This window comes from Erithacus rubecula (assembly GCF_903797595.1).
Source record: "Erithacus rubecula genome assembly, chromosome: 15".
In the NCBI taxonomy this organism is placed as follows: Eukaryota; Metazoa; Chordata; class Aves; order Passeriformes; family Muscicapidae; genus Erithacus; species Erithacus rubecula.
This window is the reverse complement of record NC_136667.1, coordinates 4,779,283-4,805,592: the sequence shown is the minus strand read 5'-3', so window position 1 is coordinate 4,805,592 and position 26,310 is coordinate 4,779,283. Positions and strand designations below refer to the sequence as shown.

Here is a 26,310-nt window from a genome sequence, read left to right as displayed (position 1 = left end):
TCTCCAAGGCCAATTCCAACCCACACCATCCCATGATTTAAGCCAGATTTAAGGCATGATTTAAGATTTAAGCCTTATAAAATGCGCACATTTCACAGCAAAACATGGAGCTCTTCCTGTTTTTCTCCTCTGGAAAACATCACTTCACTTAAAACTAACATTTAACACTGCTGGCTGTTCTTGATTTTAATTCTTAAATTTAATTTCCACGCAAAACACCAGGACACTCACACCCCTAAACCACTGGGACAAGCAAGGAGTGGGGTGGTTTCTTTTTGGGATCACTTGGCATATGTTTTCCAAGAAAACTGTCCAGCTCCTAAGAAAACCCTGGGCTGGTTTTTCCTTGCCTGAGGGAGTTGAGCAATGTAAATATTGTATAGAAGTGACCAACACCCATGTTTTGCACTGTTTGCTCTTTTCTGTGTCTCTGTGGATGTGTGTGGATAATGAAAAAGGAAAGTTTTTTCCTGAAAAACAGAACGTGTGAGTGTGCTCATTTACCCTGGCTTACATAAATACACAATGTTAGCTGGAATAATATTTAAATTCCAATTTCACTGTAGCCCTCTCAAATCCTGAGTACATCCAGCACACACAGAGATTTTCCTGGAAACCCTCAGCATGGAAACTGGTCATTCCTTGTTCTTGGTTTGTACAAATCCCATTTCTTCCATCATTAACCCAAATCACCTCTGCAGTCATGGAATATTTTCTTGGAACTCATTCCCTAGATCACTTCTAAGCCCACAACACACAGAAAAAAAAAACCCCCAAAGCAGTTGCACTGAACCTATTTTAATTTATATTTCCCCGAGTTCCCATCTTTCCTGCACAGGATGACACATTGCTAGTGGAATTAAATTAACCTTAAAAATATCTTTTGACCACAGGAAGGGCTGTGCTGCTTCCAAAGCTGGTTTTGTGTGTTATCCCTGGAAGTGCCATGGAATAAAAGCCCTCTCAGCACCAGGGAGGGTTGAAATCTTACTCAGGGATCTGAAAACCTCATGGATGACACTGAATTAGCAGCTGATCCCCAGGGGAGGTGTTATTTTATGTTCTAAATCAATATTAGCTGCATTAGGAAGCTGAGGAAAGTGCTGTGGAAAATCCTGCTGCAAAGATAAAGAGCCTTGGGTAATAATTTGCAAATTTTACATAGATCACACAAAGAAAAAAATAACCTCTTTGAATAGTGGCACTGTGACATTATTAACATTATAAATTGTCTGTAACTGCTCATTACACACTGAAAGCCTGGACTAAAGCAAACCCCCCAAAATAAGGTCTGGATTAAGCCCAGGTGTTGATTGTGCAGCTGCAAGGAATATTTTGGTTTTTATAACATGAGCAGCACCACTCAGAGCTGGAGGTCACAGTGGAGCTGAGACTTGCTCACACAACCACAGAGGCACCAGAACCCAAATTCCCAGCACGTGCAAAAAAAAAAATCCTCTTAAAACCAGCATTAAGCCAGGCCTGGAACTACCTGACAGCATTTGAGACCTTGCTTCATTTTGAGGCTTGGGCAGGAAAAAGGGTCAGATTTATTAAAGGACAAATTTCAGTCCTAAGTCCAACAATCACATCCTACAGTACCTGGAGAAGGAATTTTCTCTTTCTGGCTTAGGGCTGCTGCTTTCCCCTGGCACAGGGACAGCTGGAGGCCACAGGCAGGGGCCAAAGGATCCCACTGAAATTCCTGCACTCACCTCCAGATTTTTGCATTGCAAATAATTTCATTTAAAAAGCTCCTTCCCTCGGGGTTGCTCAGGAGAATAATTGGGCATTTTCCAACACCACTCCCACTTGTGAGAGGTGACATGGGTGATGGAACCATCCTGATCCAAGGGAAAGGAGAACACTGGGGAAATTTGTCATAGCTGAGGCATAAAAAGTGAGTTTTTGGCAGCTCAGATGCCTGTCTTTCCCCATCTATTACTTCATCATTCCAAACTGGCAGAGCACTGAGGGATCACAGGCAGGATTGAGGATGGGGAGATAATTGGAAAACACCCTCCTGCCACAGCCACTCCTTCCCAAATACTCATCCTGCAATTCCCCCTTTAAACACAACTCCCCCATTGATTCTTCCTAAATCCAGAGCTCACAGGACATTTGTCCCTCTCTCTTCTGAGGAGGGGAGGACAATGACAATGATTTGGGGGTCTGCCTCCTTTTCTCCTCTCACATCCCCCTGTGGCTCCCCCATTGCTTGAGCTGTCCAACACCTTCTTGGGAAGGCACATTGCCCCCCAGATCTCTGCAAAATAAATTAAAATGAAACAGAACTCTAATTTCCACCACCTCCCCCAAAATGAGGTTTATTTTTATCCTGGATCTTTTAACCAGGTTCTTGGGAACATCCCATCCATCCCAGTGCTGGCACTGAGAAGGTGTCCACGGAGGGACAAGGGGAATTTCTAAGCCAACTTTGCAGCCTCACAGAGCCCCTCTCCAGAACAAGCTGCAGGAGGGTGGTGAAAGTGGATTTTTATTTCCATGTGAAGCCTTAAATACAACTCCTGAACATTGAAACTCCCTGGATGACACCACCAGCCCTTCAAAGCCACCTCATCCTTAGAGATGGCTTAAATCAGAATTAAAGGGTGATTGTCACATGATTTCACCTCTTACTCTCATTTCTATTTCATTAGCTGAACCTCTTTGGGTTTGCACTCCAGCTCTCACAACAGCAGAGTTCTTTCTGCTGAGAGCACCCTGCCCTTGGGAAAGAAATGAAAAATTCTGCTAAAAACATCTTTTAGATTTTGGGAGGGAGATGAGGAGGGACACTTATCTCTGGGCTCCTCTTAGACAAAACAGGACAGATTGTGGGATCAGGCACAAGGTGAAGAAGGGGAAAAAAGAAAATCAGGATAACCCCTGTCCAGCAGTGGGAATAAGTGCCCGAATTCCTGAGGAGTCCTTGACTTGCCACAGCCTTGAGCCAGTCTGGGACTGATGTGAAAACTGCAGAGCATTTTGGATACTTGGGGATTTTAAATCACATGTGTATTTGTGTGTTACCAAAACCTGAGCAGAAATGCTCAGAAATGTTGTATATTCAGAAATGCTGTATGTTAGAAATGCTGTGTGTTCAGAAATGCTGTATATTCAGAAATGCTGTAAGTTAGAAATGCTGTGTGTTCAGAAATGCTGTGTGGTTTTGGGAGCACATCCTTGCTGTATCCCACCCTCTGACTGCACACAGTGCTGGAAGAGCCAAAAGGGCAGAAAGGAGTCCAAGATGACCCCATGTGCATCTCCAGGAACTAACTCATGGGATTCTAGAAGGAGTAGCTTGTCCTGCAAAGCAGGGTGAGGATTTGGGGCCATGGTTTATGGCTGTGCTCTTGGCAGGGCTGGTTAATGGTTGGACTCGAGCTCAGACTTTTTTTCCAATTGAAACAATTCCATAATTTGGAAGGAGGAAGGCTGAGGGAGAGGAGGGAGGCTGTGTGTCAGAATTAGATCATAAATTTCCCCAAATAACTCATGGATCTGGATCTTTCACAGGGGTCACCTCCCCTTGCCAAGCTGGCCAAGTGCCTGGCAGCTCACACCTGAACCTGATCCTGGCTTAATAAATCCAGGGATTTCTGGCCAGGGAACAGGGCTGAGCTCACACAGCCCTGTTGTTTCCATTCAAGGCTTGGCTCACACCTGGCCAGCCTCAAGCACAGCAGCCCCAACATCTGCAGGAGCCCCCAGCCCCAAAACCTCAGGTGCTTTTCAAACACAGCCACGGGGTTTTGATTACAAACATGACTTTTTTAAATCAGAAAAAGCTGGGAGCTTGTTCTGCAAACAAGTTTTATTGTCTTCAACTGGGGGTTTTATTGTCAACATCTGAGACTGGAGGAGGGGAAAAAAATCCCATTTTGTTGCCAAAGCCATTCCCCCTGTCCTGTGAGTCACAGGTTTGACCCAGCCTGGTGGGACAGGAGCCATCTGACAACAATGGGAGTCTGGCACTTTGCATCCCAGAGTTCAAGGAGCACACAGGCCCTAAAAATAAACCCTGCTAAGCTGCTGAAACTGTATTTTCCTACCAAATTTCCTGCTGAGCTGATCCAACCATCATTTGACCACATGGATAGACCTCCTTGGTTATAGGCAGGGAGATTTAATTAGGAAGGAAGGAAGCAGGGAATTCCTGTTTGGTTTTTTTTTTCTTTTTTTTTTTTTTTTTTTTTTTTTGGACAGGGGAGTAGGAGGGAAGAACAAATGAGACAAAAAGAATTATGAGCAATGGACATGTTTTCCTGGCATTGGAGTTGCTGAGAGTAAAGGATGCTGTGAAACATCTCCTTCCTCCTCAGGGGTCTATCTCTCCTTCCTTCCCTTCACCCAGCACGGTTTAAATAAAGAAACATCTGCAGAAACTCCCCAACAGACGAGCCCTAATCAGGGAAAGATAAATGTGAGTATCTGGGATGTGTGTGGAGGTGGAGGATGCCAAGGGGCTTTGTGGGAATTGGGTGCCAAGTCACTTGAGCTGCAGATTAGAGTTGGCAGGGATTCCATGGAGCCTGGCCCTGGAAAAATGTGCTGCAGGACAGGGAGCCATGGGAACTCCCAGAAAAGGACACCCTGAGGTACCACAGCTCAAAAAGGACATCTTGGTACAAGGGGAATGCTGTGAGTGGGTCTGAATTGCAGAGAGGTGGAAAAAAATCCAGATTAGGCAGAGAATCCTGTGGTGTGTGGAGTGGACAAGAGCTGAAATTGCCTTTGAGTTCAGGATCTCATCTCTCATGTGGGAGAAGCAGCTCTGTGCCATCTTTACTTTTATTTCATAAAATACATCTCTGTCTGTGTTTAGGGAGAACCCAAGAGTTTCCACTCTGGCAGGAGCAGTTTGGGACATAAGAGCTGCTCAATCCCAGCCAGAGGTGCTCCCTGGATGCTGTACAGAAGGACCCAGGCTGGACAGCCCAAGGAGCAGCCTGGGCTGTGGAGTGGAATTGGGATGGGCTTTAAAGTCCCATTGATCCCCAGCCAGGATCCTATAAGGGGAGCACACCCTCTGCTCCATGTGGATGCTTCCCACCAAGAGCACTCTCCCTGGTTCCTGCAGAGCTCCTTGAGTGCTGTCTCATCTCCCAGATGACCTTTATCTGGTCACAGACATCATCCCAGAGCTCCCTCCCTGCTCCAAGCAGGAAATCCCAGCCAGCACCAGAACAGACAGGGACGTTTCCAGCAGCAGGATTTTCACACCTCTCCTGGGCTGCTCTTTCCCTTTCTCTTCTGCTCAATATTTTGGGGGGGAAATGGAGAACATGGGAGGTTTAAAGCACTTCCCCATAAAAGCAGCTCAGTTTCACAGCTCCAGCAGGAAAATCTCCTCTGCTGAGATTGAGCAGGCAGCTGGAGCAGGGAGACCAATGGTTTCAACAGCATCTATTTTTCCTGGCTTTGTCTCACTTGACTGCTCCAAAAAGCAACCTAAGGGCTTTAGGCAAGGAGCAGAGATCAAATTTACTTCCTTTCCTTGCAGGGTTTGAAGTGAAAGATCCTATTCCACAGTGCTCTCTTAGGAAAACATATCAAGCATATTTTTACTCCTTTTTTTTCCCCCTCTCCCTTTTTTCCTTTTTGCAATAAGCTCTGGATAAAGCCCAGAGCCAGAGCCTGGTGTCTGTCTGGATCAGTGACACGCACAGGATGAGCTGAGCCTGTCCCAGTTTGCAGAATGCATTCCCAGGAGGAATTCAGCTCCTTTTTGGGCTCTGGGAGAAGCCTGCAGGCACCTCCTGGAGCTGGTGAAAGCTGTGGCTCAGCTTTGTAACACCCTCTAAGCCAGACCTAAGGGGGGTTTATCACATCCAGGCAGATTGGGCAGCTCAAGGTCACAGAACAGCAGAGCCCAACTGCAGCTTCACAGGGGGAAAAAAAAATTCCTCCCATCTCAGTTACTTCACCATTTTTCCATCATTTTGTTCTTCCCAAACCTCCACCTGCCCAGGTTTTTTTTGTAACACTGGAGCTCAGCATCCCAACATTCCACATTGGCTAAAATCAACAGGGCTCACAAGCTGCCACTTAATTCCTTTAATTAAAAAAAAAAAAAAAAAAAGCTGGTGGCAAGTGCAGATTTCTGGTTCTGAAAAAGGAAGGAAGCTCCATCCCCACGTGGAAATCACCATTTTAACTGAGGAAAAAATTGAAACACAAAGGGATGCAAATGGTTCAGGGGTTGAACTGTGTGTTAGCCAGCAAGGCCAGTGATGTTTTGGAGACCATCCTAAGAAAAAAGCTGTTTATTCCCAGCTCCATGGCGACCAAAAATCACTTTTGTGAGCTCTGCTTGTCCTGCAGCCAGCCTGGTGTCTCCAGCAGGAAACCAGGGGAGGAATTTTGATTACAAGTGATCACTGCTGAAGATGTGTATTCAGATAAAAAGGACTTTTCATCCAGTTCCCTTTGTTTCTTGATTCATAGTCAAACTAATCCTATGGCAAGTTGGAATTCCCATAGCAACTCTTTTTAAGCAGGAAAAGCTGGCAAAGGGGAAAGGGCATTATTTAAATACCTGATTACTGACTTCTGCAGCAAAGCTGCTGCCAAACACCCAAGAACAACTTCTTTTTAAGCTTGGGCTAAAAGTAAAAACCCTTCTAAGGTGAAAATCCAATGTGAAAATCCTTCTTTTTAGGAGCTGCAAATTCTTGGTCCACACATCTCTTAACACTTGTGCTTCCTAATGCAAGAGGAGAAATGGAAATGGAAATCTTTCTGGTGAAGATGCAGGGCAAGAGAGCAAATGAGGATTTATTTTCTAGGGAATCTTGCAGAAATACTTTTAATTAATCTTTGCTGCTCTATGCTGATGTTAAAGAAGTTATTTTTATAGTCACACTGATGGACTGAGGAAAGGCCAGGGCAGATTGCTGACAAAAACCTGATTTGCCTTTAAATAATCTAGACTTTCTCTGTTAATTGGAGGACTGGAATTTATACTGATTGTTTAGAAATACACAGAAAAGAAGAAAACCAAATTCATCTGGTTTTGAGCCCAGCCCAGCAGTGCCTCAGCTCAGAGCTGTGCCACAGGATGGATGTGACCCCCCAAAGCCACCCCAAATCCAGAGGGATGGAGCAGCCTTGGGGAGCTCTGAGTGTCCCTGAGCTGTCACAGGCTCAGGGCTCATCCCAGCCCTTCCCCACATTCTAGGTTTCTCCCAAACCATGGAAATGCCACAATTTTTCCTTAAAACAACAACATCCCACCCAAGGCAGAAATCCAGAGTTTGCAGAGTCCTGACGTTGGAGTCCTGGAGCACCAAAGCATCCTTCTCCTGCACTGGGGTTTTCATGGATACAGTGGTGAGAATGTTGCTCTTCCCTTCCAAAAACCCAGCTCAAGTCAAATCCAGCAGTGGGAAGGAGGCTGTGAACGTCCAGCTGTGCCCTGGCTCACTTTGGGTGACCCAACCACAACCTTCAGATGCCCTGGGGGCACAGGGATGTCACCCACTCCAGGCAGCTCCTGCTCACAGAGCCTTGGGCACTTTAAAGGTATGAGCAGCTCTGGTTCTGCCTTTCCAGGAAATCCACCTGGATGTTCCCTGGCACCTGCTGCTCCCTAAATATCTCCTCAACCCACCCTGAGTGTGGTTTTACAGTTAAATGTGATACCCTGGGGGAAAATCAAATGGTGGGATCAGCTAGGATGAGCTGAAGGCTTTACCCAATTAAAAAATTGAGGAGACAGTTCAAAGCCTTTCTGTGATCCCAAGGGAATGGAGGATGCAAGGAACAAAGGATAGAGATGAAAAGAGGATGTGCAGACAACTGGGGGAGAGATGTGAAGGGGTAAAAATAAAGAAATAAAACAAAAGGAAGCCTCTAAGAACCAGAGGGAAGGACAGAGCTGACAAGAGAGCAAATATAACAGGGCAGAAGAGGAAGGTGATGTAGGACAGATAGGGAAGAAAAACCCTAAACAAATCATAAAATGCAAAATAAATTAACCCAGCATGAGTCACTTTGCCATAGTCAGCCCATCCTCAGGCTGAGACAGCCTCTCCCAGGCACCAAGCAGAGGGCAGAGCTCTGAGCCAGAATCACTGATGGCATCACCTCCCACACAGACACTTAGCCCAAAAAGCACCCACACCCCAGCAGCCCATCCTGTTCTCTGCTGCAGAAATGACTCTGCTGGGGTAACGAGGCAACAATTAAAATCTCAGCAGTGCCTGTGCCAAAAACCCAAAGTGCAGCTGCTTTTGGAGGGATGTTGGGCTAAGGGGGCCAGGAAAAACCTCCCCCCACTGCTTGGCACAGCCACAATTCCTAAATAATTGCCAGGCACAAGGCAGGGAGAGCCTGGCATGGCTCTGCTCAGCAGAACTCTGCTGAGCTGCTGCTACTACAGGTTTACAACAGGCTTCCTCATGAGACTGAGACCCCAAACTCCACAGAGCAGATTGATGGGGAAAGCAGCTGCTGATTGACTCTGAGCTGCTCTGAAATCCCTCAGGGCCCAGGCACCTCCTTGGCTCAGCAGCATCCCCAGATCCCATTTTATGCAGAATCCTTTTCCTGGAGAATTTCTGCTGTGCAGCCCCACAGTTCCTGAGCTCCAAACTCCTCAGATCCATCAGAATTCAGAGCTCCAGGATCCATCAGAATTCAGAGCTCCTGGATCCATCAGCATTTAGAGCTCCTGGATCCATCAGAATTCAGAGCTCCTGGATCCATCAGAATTCAGAGCTCCTGGATCCATGAGCACCCACAGCTCCTGGATCCATCAGAATTCAGAGCTCCTGGATCCATCAGCATTTAGAGCTCCTGGATCCATCAGCATCCAGAGCTCCTGGATCAATCATAATTCAGAGCTCCTGGATCCATCAGCATCCAGAGCTCCTGGATCCATCATAATTCAGAGCTCCTGGATCCATCAGCACCCAGAGCTCCTGGATCCATCAGGAGAGCTCTGTCAGCCCAGGGTGGGTGACACCCCACTCCCACCCAAACCTCATCCCTGCAGCTCTCAGGGGCTCAGCAGCATCCAGGGAGAAGGGGCTGCTCCCTCACCCCAGCTCCTGTCATCCCCCTCTCCAAGGATTTTCCCCTGCTTTCTGCTCTGCAAAGCTTCAGGAGGTGACAAGTCATAATTCCACTATTTAAAGGTTCTGATTTCTCCCTCCCTCCTGTGTGTGCTGCAGGTGAGGGGTTCACCAGTCCTAGACCTGGAAAAGTAGGGATTTTTCAGGTTTATGTTCAGTGCTTTGCTGCAAACCAAACTCCTACTCCCTAAAGGGCAGCATATTTAACTCCCAGATTATAGAGTGAAACAAAAAATTAGCATTAAACCTTAGAAACCAGCACTGAGACCCCTTTTAGCAATGCCAGAAAGGAGGTTTTGGCGAGTTTCAATTGGTGTTTTTTCCCACCCAGGGGCCTGGAAGGTGGCCAGGGCTCTGTGGGAGCACTGGGGCTTTGTTTGCCTCAATTCCCAGCAGGCACAAGAGCCTTGTCCTGCTCCTCCTGCTGCAGGAATTCTGTGTCAATACAGGGAGGGACTGGTAGCTCTGCCCTCGGTGTCATTAGGACTTGCCCCTCATTAATTAACCTGCTCAGGGTGCTGAGACCTGGATTCCAACATCCTGGGCACAAATCCCAAAGGACAGCTCTCAAAACCTCCCTGAGCTTTCCTTGTTTAAGGTATTTTTTGTAGTAGCCTGACCCCTGAAGGTGCTCACAGGATGCTTCTCAATTTTATCCCTGTCATGATTTGGGTTTTGAGCACAAGGAGAGCTTTCTGAAATAATGAATTAATTCCATCCTCACCACCAGTTCTTCTCTGGAAGAAAAGCAGGAATATATTCCTTCCAGAGATTTTTTTCCTAGAAAATATTATTTATTCACAGTTAGGTAAATATGTGCAATCAGGGACAAAATCTCATTTTTAAGCCTTGAATCTCAATTGCTTTTTGCCTCTCATTTCAGTCACCTTGAAAGGGCAAATCCAAGGTGCTCCCAAATTCCTTAATTTGATTACTTGGCTTTCTGGATCAAAAGCATCATCCCACTCAAGTGACCAGAGTTTTAATTGCTGTCTAATTAAAAAAAAATAAATCTTGTGGGGCTTTTTCCTGTGTGAAGTTCAGTGCATCACAAAAGTGTTAGATACATAAAAATATAACAAGGAATGTTAAATCAGAAGGAAAGGGGTGCAGAAACTGTGAAGCATTTAGTGAAGAACACAAATGTAGCTAGAATGTAGTAAGAAACCACATTTGAGGGGGAGAAAAAGGATCTGTTATAACAAAATGGTGTCTTTATTAGGGGTTGTCCATTGAAGTCCTAAATTATACTTTCAAATGCAGTAATGGCACAAGAGAAGCAACATGAAACAAGCCTGTGGTAGCTGCAGGCTATGAAATCTCTATGAAAATCTGTGAGTGACACCCAGGGAGCTGCTCAGGGTTTAGAGAGCACCAGAGGGCAGCCGTGGAACACAATAAAAACCTCCTTGGAGCTCACAGGAACCAGCAAAACACAGCAGAAAGAGCTGCCTGCTGTAAATACATCCCCTGACAGAAAAAAAAAAAAAAAAAAAAACGAACTGAGGGAATTTTGCAGAAAAAGCATCCACATGAGTGCTGTAAGAAGAGGGAAGATAAGGAAAAAAATCATGAGAGCTCTTCAAAAGCAGCTCAGCCAAAAGCTGCTTATCCAAGGCAGCTGAGATGTCACAAATCCTCTGCCATTTATTCACATTTCTCCCCCTCCAGCTGCTTTGAGGGTCCTGTTCCCCTGGGACATTTCTTTATTCCAGCACTGACAGACTCCTTTGATGAAAGGTTTGTTATTCCCATGCCAGGAATGGTTTTTGCCACTGCAGTGCCCTGGGCTGACTGTCAGTCAGAGCCCAGATCTGTGTGATCTGCTCTGGGGGAGAGCACAAATCCTGCACAAATCCCATGGGATTCCAACAGGAGGAAACTCAGCAGTGTCAGGGGTAAGGGCAGAAATTAATTAAAGGGGAAAATAAGGGATGGATTGCATTTTTGTAAGGGAAAGGGAGAGATTGAGGCACAGGGAATAAATAATTTATCTATTCCAAGCTATTGCAAAGGAAAGGATTAGAATTAGAGAATCCTGGAATGGTTTGAGTTGAAGGGACCTTAAATCCCATCCAGTGCCACCCCTTCCATGGGCAGGGACACCTTCCAGTGTCCCAGGTGCTCCAAGCCCTGTCCAGCCTGGCCTTGGGCACTGCCAGGGGTCCAGGGGCAGCCACAGCTGCTCTGGGACCCTCTGCCAGGACCTTCCACACTCGCAGCCAGAAATTATTTCCCAATATCCCACCTGAGCCTTCCCTTCAGCTTGGACCCATTCCATGTGTCCTGTCCCTCCATCCTTTGTCCCAAACCCCTCTCCAGCTCTCCTGGGTCCCCTTTAGGCACTGGAAGGGGCTCTGAGAACTCCCTGGAGTTTCTCTTCTCCAGGCTGGACACACCCAACACTTTCAGCCTGCCAAAATTTGTTTCCAGGAGTTTGTTTTCTATTATTCCCTGGTGCAAGCAATGCTGAGGCACCTGCTGCCATCCCAGAGGAAAACACTCCAGGTAAGAAAAGGAACTTTTTAGCAGCTCAAAGTGGGGATGAGAACAGCTCTGCTGGGCAACCCCTTCAGCTCCTCCCTGGCACCAGTGTTTGGTGTGGATTTATTGCTCCACCAGCTCAGACTGTTTGTCCAAATGAGCTCTAAAATATCCCTGCAGAAAGAAAATTCCCCCCCCCCCCAACAACACTGCTGTATTTGCTCAGGGTGTGGAGCAAACCCTCCCCTCAAATGGCACTGAGAGAAAACACAGAAGATGTCAGAGGACAAAATCCACCCAGAGCCCCCCTAAATCCAATTATTAAAGCACTTTATTATCATCACACAAACTCCTCTTCTCCTGCTGTCCCCACCCTGGCTCTGACCTGAGGAGGAGCCTCAGGTGTGGAACATTTTCCACCTTCCCTCCTGGCCATGAGGAATTGCTCAGAGATACCAAATTGCTTCAAAACTGCAATTCAGAGTCCCAGTCCCAGAGGCAGAAATTCTGGGAATTAGTGTGAGACCCTAAAAATACAGGTGCTGCTTTTAGTGATTCTCCTCATTAATCCCTTTATCCAGACTGTCCTTGCCCTCAAAGGGAACCCAAGTTCCCTTGGTCTTTAGAACAGATTTTTTTCAAACAATTAAAAACAGTTCATGGACATGAAAAGGCTGAACTTTTGCTGCCTTCATAATTCCACACTAAATCAGGAGCATCCCTGGCAGAAAATAATCTCATTTCCCATGGAAACTCTGACCTTCAAAGCAGACACAGCTGAAATGGTTAAAAGCACAAAAAACACAAAAACCACCTGTTCAAGTGTCAGCCCAAGCAAAGTTATTTCTCCCTTGAGGTTTACAGAACAAAACTCTGTCTCCTCACCACGTGGACACCATGTGGAAAGTTATTTAATTCGAAATTAAAAGCATTGATAATGACATTGGATGTCCCAGATAAATTCTGAGAGATGAATTGTGTCATGGACTCTCCTGGGTTGGAAAGGATCCCATTATCAGCACCCCTGTAAATCTATTTTTAATTAAAGATAAACCAGAAGAAGGAGAAAATGAACCACTTGCTGAGGGAAATCTTTCCTTAACCCCGCCCAGGTTTGTATTTGCTGCTAAAATAAATTCAGGTGGGATGGAAAAGTGTCAGACCAGAAGTGGTGAAAGTGCTTTGTACCAAAATTTCATCAGCTGCTTTGTTTCAATAAAATATCTTTCCCTCCTCTCAAATCTTCTCAATAACAACTTCTCTTTCATCTTGTTTTCATTTCAGCTAGAAAATATTAAAAGTTCATTTAAAACTACTTTAAGAAGGTTTTTTTAAATTATTATTTTGTTGGTGTTGGTGTTTTTAACAATTAACATTTTCTTCTATTTTTTCTCCACCTCCATTTTATTCCCAGCTCCACATCTTTAGACTCCTGCATGAAAAACTCAAGACAGGATCCAGCTTTTAACAGCACATTTGCAATGTTTTATGTGGATAAATTCCTTCATTTCATTGCTTTTCAGTAGCTGATACCTTCCAGCCTGGGGCAAATAAGGGCTCACAGAAATTTTACTATCTCAAGTGGAACTGAAGCTGATTGTTACAAATAGTCCCATAATGAGGTTAAAAGGGCCATAAATCTTCACAAAGTCAAGTTCCTTCCTGCTCTGAAAGCACATTTTCAGCAAGGCAAAGTCAGAGGAGCTGACTTGGAAAGGCACAACTTGGAGCTGAAAAATAAACTTTAAACAGCAAGTCAGCCCAAGAAGCTAAAAAATCATTGTCAGAGAAATTATTTATCCTAGAAATACAATTGTCTGAATTTGGGATGGACTCCAGGGATGTAAGAAATGGGTGGCAGGGAAGAAGGGAGAACCACATCACCTCATTACTGGGGGATTCATGCTTGAAAGGGAATAACAAACAAACAAAAATACCAAACAAAATAAAACAAACAAACAAAAACCCAAACAGGATAAGCCCTGGATTGAAGGAGAAGGGGCCTTTCTTTGACTTTCATGCCAAATATGCCAGGTCAGAGCCCAAAAGGATTTTGGCAGCTCATGGAAAGGGAAATTGAGGAGCTGAAATCTTAAGGTATTTTCCTTTTCCTTGGGAAGCACCAACACCTTGCCAAGCCCTGCATCCACTCCAAATCCTAAAATTCCCCCCTCTAACCCCAGCCTTCTGTCCCTTTATATAAATTTATATAAATTTATATAAATTTATATAGATTTGGCCATTCCTGTTGCTCATCCTGATGTGTTTGGAGCACGACTGCCTCGACCAGACCCAAACCAGCCCAGGTGTGCTGGACAATCCCATGGGATACCAACCCCAGTGTGCTGCAGAACCTCTCCCTGGGTGCTCAGCAGCAAGCAGGGGTGTGGGACACACAGAGCAGGAGGTGTGGGGCATTTCTGTAGCTCTGTGAGCATTTCTGAGCTCTGTGAGCATTTCTGTAGCTCTGTGAGCATTTCTGAGCTCTGTGAGCATTTCTGCAGCTCTGTGAGCATTTCTGTAGCTCTGTGAGCATTTCTGAGCTCTGTGAGCATTTCTGCAGCTCAGAGCCTCTTCTGTTTTCGTGCAGCTGTGGCTAAACTGTCATCAGCTCCCCAGGCCACGAGCTGGGACAGAAGTGTTTGGGTATTAGATAACAATTCTGATTAATTGTCTGAGCTCCTTGTGACATTTCATGAGCTCAGCACACTCAGAGAGGATGTGGGGTAAGAGAAAACCAACCTGCCAGCAAATTCTGCCTGCAGGTCCCACCTGGCTTCACCTGTGTCTGTCCCTGCTGCCCCCTGCCAGCTCAGGACACATTTTCCCTCTCCTACACCTCTCCCAGCATCTTCCAGCATTTCTCTCTCTCTGAGCATCCCTCAGCCTCCCCTGCTCCCCCTGGGATGTCCCAGCTGCTCTCCCTGGGGAATCACAGCTCCCCTTCCTCCAGAGCATCTGCTGACAAAAGGCAGGATATTGTTTTCCTGAAGCCTGATGTCTCTGGCTCTGCAGAAATCTAATTAATGCATGTTAATGAGGCTAATTCAAAATCCCTGATCCAGCCCAGTGCTCCTTCCAGACTTAAATGCTCCTTCCAGCTAGAAAGAAAGGAAGAAAAAGGAATCAGCAGAGTTGATCTTTGAATCTTGACACTTAACACAATTTCACTGATGTCTCAACCACAAACCAACAGTTTCCTTTTTTTTTTTTTTTTGTTCCCACTCCACCTGTACAAGAATTCTCAGAATAAAAATGATTGCACAGTGAATTTATGAGCTGCAGCTCTTCCAGGTGAGGTGTCTGGTTATGTGGTGGCTACAAATAATTTTTTTTATCCAGACACCAAAATGATGAGGCATCCTGTGAAAAGCAGAGATGGGGCTGATATCAAGGTGGAAGAGGAACCTGAGAGTTACTGACAAATCTGGGAAACACCTGGGTTATGATTATCAAGAGAAGACAGGAAAAAAAAAACCCAACCCTAAAGTTTTATGTAAACTCAGCAAGCAAAAATAAACCAAACTAGACCCAAACAAAAAAACCCAAACCCTAACAACTCAGGCTGAAATGAGAAAGGGAAAAGTCCCATTCTAATTCACAGATTATTATAATTTCCCAGTCAGAGCCCAGTGCTAACTGGGATTACCTATGGCCTGATTTATGAGGGAATCACAGGACTGGTGTGGATTCTTCCACTGATTTCAGGGAGGAAGGTAAAGAAGGAACTTTGCTTTTAGTCTAAAATTAGATGATTTGAAAAGCAAATTCTGGATGGTTTTTCTCTCTCACTTCTCACTGGCATGTTCTGTATGTGGAGCCTCCCCTCTGCTCCATTTTCTCAACAGGTCTTAAAGGTGGAGGAGTTATCCCAATCCCAAAAACCTCTTCTCAATCTCCCATATGGATTCTCAAAGGTTCTCATTTAAAAGCAGCAAGATTTGAGAGTTCTAATCCAATGAAAACCCTTTGGAAGTTGGTGGGATATTTGTTTTTTCCAGGCAGGGAGGACTCCTGGGATCTTGAGGTGACTTGAGGGGGTATCTCAGCTATACAGCAAATTTTTTTGGGATGTATCTGCAGAAAATGTCCCTAAAAAATGAGATTTTGCCAGTTGAGGTTTGGATTTCACCCCAGTTAATTTGTGGTACTGGTTCAAGGGGAGTGGAACTGGAAGCTGTGTTTTCTGTCTCTGAGTACAGCTGGAATATGAGAGAAAATCAACTTAAAGGCTGCAAATATTCCTTCTCCCACCTCCTGAATCTGGGATTACATGGTTAGAAACATCCATTCAGAGTCAATCCCTTACAGCAACTGTTCAGAAATACTATCCAAGGAATTGGCAGCTTGATGCAATCTACATTATGGATAGAAAATGAAATTAAAAAGTGCAACATTAATGAAGAACATTGGAGAAACAGGGTGTAGCTTAAGTGTTGTTTGATCCCAGAACCTGAAGGATTCTTTCTGCAAGACTGGGATGCTGCAAACACAACCTAGATATGATTGTGCTGCATTTCCTCCCCAGGTATCAGAGAAAACTGAGGAGTGAAACACCAATTTGAAAGAGAAAAACAGAAACAAGGAGTGAAGCTAAACACAGAGCTGCTGGAGAAACTGCCAAAACAAGAAGTAAAATCCAGCAGGGCCAATAAATTTTGGCTGCCAAGGAAACCTTGACTCCTCCATGCAAAGGAACTCTTGTAAGAGTAAAGACTCACTCATCCTTTCCAGCACTCAGCTGGATTTACAGCCCTGTGGGATGTGATGTCTCCAGGATGGGAAGGAGGCTCCAGGAGTTGCTGCCTAGTTGTTTTTCCTACATATTTTGCTGTTTTTTTCACAGGTTTAGCTGGTGGTTTTTTTCTGTATATTTCTTAGTTTAAGCCAATAGTTATGACAAGTGCATAAAATAAACCATTTTTAAGTGTTTTTCTGCAACTTGTTGAAACCCTTCAAGGCCACTGCAACATAAGTTTTGCTAAATCAAGAAAAAAGGAGCTTAGAAACAAAATGCCAAAATTAAAAAACCCAAAATAAAAATAACCAATAGAATTCTATCATCATACCTAAAAACTTGTAGCTGAGGAGGGCAAAGGGTTGGAGTTTGTGGCTTCAGCAGAATCCAGGCACTTGGAGCAGGACTGAGAGCTGAAAAAAGATATTTATAAGCCAAAAAACCCCAAAGAGATGATGCTGAGCTGATGTTTTTCAAGAAGAGCTAAAATCAAGCTGTTCCACCAGCATGGTCACACATCCTGCACCTCTGCTGCTGGGCAGGGAAGCCAAACCAGCTCCCAGGGCTTTGTCCTGTCATTTAGAATCCTGGGAAGCAGAGATGGAGCAAAACCATCTCCTGGCTTTTCATTATTCCAATCAGCCAGTGGAATCTGGGCTGTAGCTGCTGTGATTTGTAGGTGCTGCCAGTGTCTCTAATCTTGTTGGAATGATGAAGTGTCTCATGAGGCTGTTTTCTCCCAGGAATCATTTTCCTTGGAATCCCTCCCCAGCCAGGAGTACCCAGAGCAGACCTGAGACACAACTGCTGCTGTTGATTTCTGACTGTCAGCTTTTGATGGGGTAGAATTAATTTTTTTTCTCTGACCAGATTTATATCTTGGGCCCAGGCTGTGTTTGTAACACACCCCACACATCCTGGCTGCTTCCAAATCCAGGCTGGACAGGGATTTGAGCAACTTGGTGTAGGTGGGCACCTGCTCCATGGCAGGGGGGTGGAATGGGATGAGATTTAAGGTAACCTGGCAGGAATGAGTCCAGCCTGCCCTTGGACACCTCCAGGGATCCAGGGGCAGCCACAGCTTCTCTGGGCCTCCTCACTCTCACAGGGAAGGATTTCTTCCCTGCATCTAATCTAAAAATCTACTAATTTTTAAATGCAATGAAGTTCTGCCTTGCTGGAGCCTTTGGTGCTGTTCCCAGATGAAGTGAAAGGGGAAGCAGAGCCTCATGAAGAAAATGTGGTGAAGAACATGACTGGGGTTGATCACATTTGTTGTGGGGAGGTTTTCCAGTCTCAGGAGTTCCCCAGGGGATCTCTGGGTTTGTCTTCCAGTTCTGATGACAATTCTCACCCTTCTCTTTGCAGCTTTCATGGGGAGGCTGTGCCAGCGACACAGATGAGATTTGGGATTGGGATATTTTGGATTGTGGAATCCCAGGATGGTTTTACACGTGTCCAAGGTCTACCAGGACTCTGAGACTTGTCCTGCCTCTACAGAGGGGTGAGTCACTGTGGGTGAGAGGGGACAGAATTCCAGGAGACAGCTCCAGGCTGAGTTGGTTCCCTGAGGCTGATGTTCCAACTCTCTTTATGCTGTAAGATCTAAATTAACAAATTATAACCTTAACTGGATCTCACCAGATTGTCCTGGTGATTCCCCCCTGGCAAAACTAGAGCACTGCCTTTAGCAAAAGCTCCAAAAGGAACACAAACAATGCACTCAACTCCCTGAGCACGTAAGGAAAAGGAATTTTTTGTGGCAGCTGCTCCAGGGTAACTCACCATTACAAAGACCCCCTTGGGAACAGAATTTAAACTGGGCAAACAGATTAAAACCACCACAGGCAAAACTAAGAGTTCATTTTCCTCCCCAGGTCCCTCTCCCTCAAAATTTTCATTTATCCCCTCCAAAAAAGCTGCTGGAATCTGTCTGTCAAGAGACTCTGAGCTGCAGGGGATGAAGGAGAAGTTTCAGCAAAGAAAACCAACGATTATTTTTAGCATCAGCTGGATGGAAAATACTTCTCAGAGGCTCTGGTTCGTTAGAGGGGAAGACACATTTTCTCCTTTTTAGTTCCTGTTAAAACCCAGAATTCAGGAAGTAAATGACTGACAAAGAGCAGTGGCTCTGACAGGCAAATCCTTGTGGCTGGCATTGGCAAACTCTGGATCTCCCATTGGAAAAACTCAGATTCCCTTCCAGCTCCGGGGACTCAAGGTGCTCAGCTGCTCTGGAGGGTTTGGGCAGCAGCATTCCATGATTTCCTTTCTGTTTCTGCTGTCAGGCAGGAATATTTTCGTTCCTGCAGAAGCCCTTGGTGTGGAGGTTTTCAGCTCGTTATTTATCCCCAGTTCCAAGCGCCCAGGGAAGGGAACAGCTGCCCTGGGATGCAGGGATGGGCTGACACAGCTACTGGGCAGCTCTGCTAGGAAAAGCTGCTGGTTTGAATTAAAAATCGATTTATTTGGAGCAGAATCAGCCTCTCTTTTGGACAGGAGTGTGTCTGTACTGGGGGCAGAGGAAACGTTAACAATGTGAGTTGTTAACAACTGGAGCTCTGTAGCAGCAGAGAGGCACTAATGAGCAATGGTATTTCAGAAAATGCAGGTAATTAGAAGTTATTTTTCACAGAATACCCAGTTCTGACTTTTCCCATGTGCCTCCTGTTCCTTTTTGTAGCAAGAGAAAAAATCATTATCAGCTTGAGGCCCCAAAACAAAAAAATAAAAGAGAAGAATTTGAAAATGTTTGTCATTCTCTGTTCCTCTTTTTGTTATCTGATATATTAGAGTAAACAACACCCTTATGTAATTTTACCCCCATATGCACATTTCATTCTCCTTTAAATAATCCTTTAAATTCTCTGTAGGAAGAATCACTGAATCTGGATGCAATTATTTATTTTCTCCTTGTCAGAGTATAACTTTTGACCAAACTTAGAAAAATTTCTTGGCGTGATCTTTTGTTGAAAGTCTGCTTTTTCACACTTCAAAGACTTGACAGAAAAAAAAAATTGCCATGAAATTTAAATATTTATGTTATTTATTGGCTGCTCTGTCCAATATAATTATTATTTATTGGATGCCCCATCCTTGGAAGTGTCCAAGGCCAGGTTGGATGGGGCTTGGAGCAAGCTGGGATAGTGGAAAATGTCCCTGCCCATGGAAGGGGGTGGAGCTGGATGGACTTTGAGGTCACTTCCCATCCAAACATCCTGGGATTCTGTGATTTTAGAAAAAAAAAATGCACTATTATGAATATTGATATATTAATAATACTGCACAATGTACTGTATTAATGTTTTCTATATACTAAATAATACATTTCCCTAAATTACATACCTATCTCAGTAATAATTTAGAAATGCAGCTGCTTTTCCTCTAGCTCCCACTGAAGAGCTGTAATTTGTTTTATGGGAGGTATTTTTCCTTTTTTTATTTCTCCCCTTGTAGATGTGGAAAACCTCTAAAAACCCAGTTACAGTTCTTTGGACTAAACCCCAGAAAAGCCACAGAGCAGCCACTTCATTTTGGATTTGGGGAAAGAACTTGGAAAGGAAACAGAGGCATGGAAAAGCCATGGAAACCTCTTTTTACTTGGGATAGTTGCACATCAAATCCAGTTCCTGAACAGCAAACAGGCAAAGCTGGAGCTATTTTTTTTTTTTTAGTTAAAACTATGGTATTGCTCAATTATCTGTCACTTGATGATGGCACCGAAGTCCAGGTGACGTTGCAGGATCCAAGTTCTTCTTTAATCCAGGTAATTATGGTAATTAATATTTCTGGGAAGCCATAACCAAGAAGAGGAAGAGCCTTACACTGCACAAACTGAAGTTTTACCCCCAAAACGAGGCAAACAGCTCAGTAGGGAAATTCCATCAGACCCAGCATAACTGTAAGCAAAATCTCTGGGCACTTGTGGTTTATCAGCAGAAAAAGCCACTTCCTGAGCTCTTGTGTGCAGGATAACTGATAAACCACCCCAGTAAACAGGCTCAGATCCTCTGCAACTGCTCTTATTTAGGGAAGAAGAAATTCAGCAGGATATTCTGCAGGTACAATGAGTTGTAAATTTTTTAAATTTCTTACTGGTCCTAAAACTCAGGTAACAACCTGGCCCAAACCAGAGCAATTTATGATCATGGGGAAAGGCAGGAACAGCAGCTGCATTTTTTCCCTGTCCTGTTTTTCCACAAGGGTTTTGGCTTTTGTTCAGATCAGTCAAACCTGTCCTAGATGGAGGTTAATGCAGAGAAGAGCATCTGCACAAGAGGTGATGATGAGGGTGGTGGTGCCCTGGCACAGACACCCAGAGAAGTTTTGGCTGTCCCTGGATCCCTGGAAGTGTCCAAGGCTGGGTTGGACAGGCTTGGAGCAGCCTGGGACAGTGGAAGGTGTCCCTGCCCATGGCAGGAGCAAGATAAGCCTTAAACTCCTTCCCATTCCAAACCATGGCGTGGTTCTGTGATTCTACAAATGTTTGTTTTCCACAGATGCTGGTGGGGTCAGTCAGGGAACTGCTGTTCCCAAACTCTCAGCTTACCAGGCTGCAGAGTGCAGTGATTTTATGTGAAAGACAATTTTGTGATTGGAGAAATTCCAGCAAATATGTTTCCATTGCTGAGGAAAAAAAAAATCAGCTAAACAGGATGTGCTGATAAACACTGCAGCACCAGCCAAAACCTCACTATTGCTTTTCACAAGGTCCATATAAATAATTTCAAAATAAACACCTGGCAAGCTGCCAACTTCTACCAACCTCCTTTGATAATGGATGGAAACAAGACTGTCAGGAAAGTACAGCACTGCATTTTAGGGGGTGCTCATGTGAATGAGAACCACCAGGGTTGGGTTTCTTTGGTTTCTGAGCTGTCAGACATCATTGTCCTCACGTCAGGTAGCAGCTGCTGTGAGGTTTGACCTCACACTCAAACCACAGCAGAGCAGTTATTGGTGAGGACAGGAGCCATGGAGTTCCCAAAGCAGGGCACATTCCTGGTGGCTTTCTGAAAATCCACACAGTGAGATCCTCCAAGGGGGTAAAGCTGTAGCCCCAGCTGGGTATTTATCCCCTGGGATTAGGTGAGGCTGGATCTGTGCCCCTTCCTTGAAGCAATGTCAGAAGTGGCACCCTTGGGCACTGCTGGCACGGAGATCCAGCGAGTGTAAACCGAGCTGGGGACTTATTTAGTTCAGGAGAAATGTCAGGCAAGGCTCACACTGTGCTAAAAAAAGCCTTTGGGAAGTCAGACCTCATCTGCAGGAGGACTGAGCTGGAGCACAGCAGCAGGTCCTGAGCCCCAGGGGCAGGAGGGGACAGCAGGGCAGGAGAGGGCAGAGACCTCAGGAGCATTTCCATGGTCTGCTCAGAGCTGTGCCTGGAGAGGAGGAAGGGTTGGAGGGGAGGAAGGGTTGGAGAGGAGGAAGGGTTGGAAAGGAGGAAGAGCTGGAGGGAAGGAAGAGTTGGAGAGGAGGAAGAGTTAGAGAGAAGGAATAGTTGGAGAGGAGGAAGAGTTGCAGAGGAGGAAGAGCTGGAGAGAAGGAAGAATTGGAGAGAAGGATGAACTGGAGAGGAGGAAGAGTTGATGAGGAGAAATAGTTGGAGGGGAGGAAGGGCTGGAGGGAAGGAAGGGGTGCCCTGCACCCAATTCCACCTGGAATCATCCCAGTGGGTGCCAAGCCAACCCGGCAGAAAACACCTGGGACAAAGGCTCGTACCCCCATTTTGGGGTCATTGTGGGGACACCTGCCCAGGACAGAGCTGGCAGGGCTGGGAGCAGGGCTGGAACCACAGCAAAAGCAGCACCTTTTGTGTCAGCTGGTGATGTCAGCCAGGTTCCCTGGTATGTAAACAGTGGTACAGGGACTCTGCACTTCCTCCCGAGCGCTCGGCTGCGCTGAGCACGGCTCTGCCTGCCAAGGTAAGGCTGCTTTACCCCAGAACCTTGTGCTGCTTCCTGCACAAACATCCCTTTCCTTGGGCTTTTCCTCTTGCCAGGAGGGGGTTGGTGGCACTTGGAGCCCTGCAGCAGCAGCAGCAGCCGCTGTCCCCTTGTGCCAGTGGGGAGCACATGGGGGAGTTCAGGCAGCGGCTGCAAAAACAAATGTCAGGCGTGGGCAATTAGCAGTGCTCCAAATGTTCTCCAGTGTGGTTAGCAGGGATAATTTCCGTCCCTTGCCTGATTCCTCCGGGAATATATTTTATTTTAGAGCCATACTTGACTGTGATGTAACATGCAAATCTGGTTTTTTTTTTTTCCGGCGGGGATTTATAGTGCTATAAAATAAAATCCATGTGCTGCCCATCTTTGTGCCATCAAAGGCTCTGTGAGTGAGCAGCAACAGGAGGAAATTGATAATAGTGAGGGGACAGAAGATGGAAAAAAATAGTGGGATTGCTTGGACTTGTTTTTGCTAATGAGAATGCTGAGGTGGTTTTAATTCTTAATCAGACGACTCTGAATTAAAACTTGACTTCATGGGCTGGAGGTTTTAAACTTCATGGGCTGGAGGTTTTAAACTTCATGGGCTGAAGGTTTTAAACTTCATGGGCTGCAGGTTTTAAATTTGACTTCACAGGCTGCAGGTTTCCAGCTGTGCTTTGTAAAAGGTGCTTTTCTGCTGGCTTTGCTTTCACTAGCTGCAGCAGCTCAGCTCAGCTGGCAGCTCAGCAAACAGCCCCTGGGGTGCTCATGGGCAGGATTTAGAGTGGGTGGCCCCTGAATCTGAGATTTCTGCAAGTGGGTGGAGAGGGAATCTGGCAGAAGGTGAGTCAGGATGTCAGGATCTGCAGGAGGGGATTCCTCAGCTGGAGCAGGAGCTCTGCAGAGACAGTGGGGTTCTTTTCAAGGGTGTATTTTTGGTGTCAAGTAAAAGTGCTGGGACTGGCCTCAGTGCCAACATCATCAGCCATGGGAATTCCATCCATGAGGGAAATCTGTGGGACACCCTTGCCCAGCCTGGAGCCAGCACCCTGAGGGGGTTGCTGGTGTCTTGTGCAGGAGCTGCAGGAAGGAATTCAGCCAGTGCTGCAAAACGAAAATACAGCAGAGAGCCCAGAGCTGCTCTGCTTCTGTGAAAGAGAACCAAAAAAAGCACCTTTAACTGTAGAATGTTCCACTGCCAGTGCAGAGGTTTCACTCTGGTGTCATGGCCATGCACTCAGAGCAGAGTGTGGAGATGTTTGTGCCACAATCAAATAATTAACCTGACTCTGATGGGCACCTCAGACAGATCCAGGACTCTGGGATGATATCCCTGTGCTTCTCAGCCTAGCTCAGATCCTATCCATCTTTTGCCAAGGAGTGCTATGCTTAGTTTCCAAATCTCCAGTAATAACATGCTCACTTCTTATATCCTTATTGAAGCAGTATCAGGGATGCAGAGTCTCACAAAAATATAAAAAAGAGTGGTTGGATCTCAATGTGCTTATTTGACACTGTTTTGTTTTATTTTTTTAATTCATATTCTGAAAGCAATGTTGCAGTGGGAACCACCTCTCTGCAGGATGTAAATGAGAGATAAAATAGAATCTACTGGATAAAATCTACTGGAGATTTCAGTCTTCTGCAGCCAATGCTGCACACCCACCACACAGTGAAGGATTTGGAAGTGTAATTTTAGGACCCTCAGTGATATCTCAAGTATCTGCTTTTGTGCACAAGTGGGAAGAGAAGGGCTTGGTGTGGGATTAAGCCTCAGTCTGAGCCAAAGTGAGAGGAAAGGCAGAAATGCAGTAATTTTGTAGTGCCTTGTGGCTGGGTGCATTTTGATTAAAGAGATGGTTTAATCTAGTTATGTTTTAATGGTTTTGTAATGAAATCCTCCATCCTCAGAAAGGGCCAGCAGACATCACCCTGTGCATATTAATTGTGGTAATGTATTAATTAATGCAATTAATGTATTAATCGTGGTAATGTATTAATTGTGTGCAGTGCTCAGACCCTGAGTTCCCTGAATGCATAAAGGGATTTTCTGTCTCCAGGGCATCCAGTCCTGTTCCCAGTCTCTGAGTTAGATCTGGGGTGGTGGGGATGGGGGATCACCTGCAGGATGGGTTTCAGAACCTCCTGTCTCCAAGCTGCACCACAGCTCCATGATCTCCTCCAAAGTGCATCTTTTCAAGATTCTCCTACCTGTAAATTGAATAATAGAATAATTTAGGTTGGAAAAGACCTTTAAAGATCATCAGAAATTATACTAGCAACCAGGCCCAGTCCTGGGAGCAGTTTTTTTCCTATTATCAGTTACTCAGCAGCACTGGATGTTTTTTGGGATCTTCCTAAATGATGGCAAGGTGGGCTCATGACAACTCCCACTGTGACAACTTTTGGGGGTGAGAAAAAATGGCTGAAATAGAGCCAAGAAATAAAATTTGGATGTACTCTGACACCTTGTGGACAATTAGCAGATGAAGGTGATGGGTGAGGGGGAAGCTCGGGGGACCTGGGCAGGGTTTGTCCCACCAGAGAGCCAAGATGAGCTCTGGGATGGAGTGTGGACCCTCCTGTTCTAGGGACACAGCAGTTTGCCCTAAAACCTCTGGTCAGAGCCCATTTTGAGTCAGCAGACCTTTACCCCATCACCCCAATCATCCTCAGTGTCACATGAGAGCTACATCACAGAATATTCTGGGTTGGAAGGGTCTGAATAAGGCCTGGCTGTGTTTAAGGACCTTGATAAGCAAATTGGCCACTGACACTCATTGGACTGAAGAACAAGCACACACTGGCCAGCATTTAATTAGATAATTAATTATAAAAGTGTCTTTAAAATACAACATTTTGCAGATGTACCTAATCCTGTGTGGGTTTAATGGCCATCTTCAACATCCAGTTGGCTCCTTCCAGCTTTGATATCCAAGGAAAACCAGGCACATGAGGACCTGGAAAATGGTTTTTTTGGCAAAGGGAGAGGTGACCTAAAGGGACAGAAGGTGCAGTGGGCAGTGCTTTTACCAGAGCCAAGGCCCTGACCAGCTGGATAACAGCTGGAAAAGGATGAAACCTCCTGAGCAGCAGAAATGCCAGGAAATGGGAATTAACACATCCAGCACTCTGAGGGGAATGAAACCCCCATGCTCAGCTCCAGTCCCTGTTCATCCCTGTCCTGGCAGGGATGGAGAGCAGATCTCCATTGCTGCTGCTCAGGGGAGAGAATTCCTTGAGCCAGGTGAACCTTTTTCTGTGTTCTGTCACAGTTTGAGGCTCTCCCCTCCTCGTGGGGCTGTCGTGGCAGGAGCAAGACTGTGCTGTCCTGGGGAAGACTGAGCAGAGCATCCTGTCCCAGAGCTCAGGGGCTTTGGGAGGGGGCTGGAGGGACAAAAGCAGCTCTGAGGGGCTGGAATCCAGCCTTGGTGCAGGAAGGGGATGAGCAGAGAGCTTCCCAAAAGCAGCAGTCAGAGCAGCTGCAGGAGATAAAAACAGACCTTGCTTTTTGAAAGAGAAGCTGAGAAAGAAAAGCAAGAATCTGTTCAGGGAGCCTGCAGGAGCAGTTACCCTGCTGCCACGTGGGACCTTTCCACATTTTGGGGACTGAATCCAGCCTTTCCATGGCAGCCTGGAGCAGCATCTGGAGGAGCTGCCAGGTGTAAGCACCACAAGGACTGAGAGGCTGAAAACCCAACTATTTGTGCTCTGTGTCACTGAGAGCTCTAAATTCAACTCTTTTGGTAAGGCCAAGGAAAAAGCTTTAGTAACAGAGTGGGAGTTACTAATTTCTACCTACAGAGACAGTTTTTCTGGCAGATGCTCTTTGCAGGAAATGAGTCAGAGGGGTGAATCAGTGTCTACAGTGCCACATGAAGCTGATTTCCAGCTTGAACTGTTATATTCAATATGAGAGGGAATCACTGTAATGAGAATTATAACCCTGGGAGGAAACCCTTCATAAACCCCAGCTCCTCCTGCCTGTGTTGCCTTGCTGAGGACAAGTTACCAAATTTACTGGTCCTGGTTACAAAAGCTGGCAAGAGAAAGGTGGGGAAACAGTTCAACACGT

General features: G+C 45.6%; 1 protein-coding gene across 2 annotated transcripts in view; it reads left to right on the top strand.

Annotated features, from left to right (window-relative positions):
• The window catches only part of LOC306808565 (putative P2Y purinoceptor 10), a 104,740-nt gene that overhangs the window by 74,695 nt on the left and 3,735 nt on the right, over positions 1 to 26,310 (top strand). The window contains exon 1 of one of the 2 annotated variants that reach the window (XM_079319255.1): positions 22,007 to 22,232. The exons of the other annotated variant lie outside the window; for it this stretch is intronic. The gene's annotated coding sequence lies outside the window, so the exon portion shown is untranslated. Of the gene's footprint in view, positions 1 to 22,006; positions 22,233 to 26,310 lie in introns of those variants that run through there. 2 annotated transcript variants of the gene reach the window in all.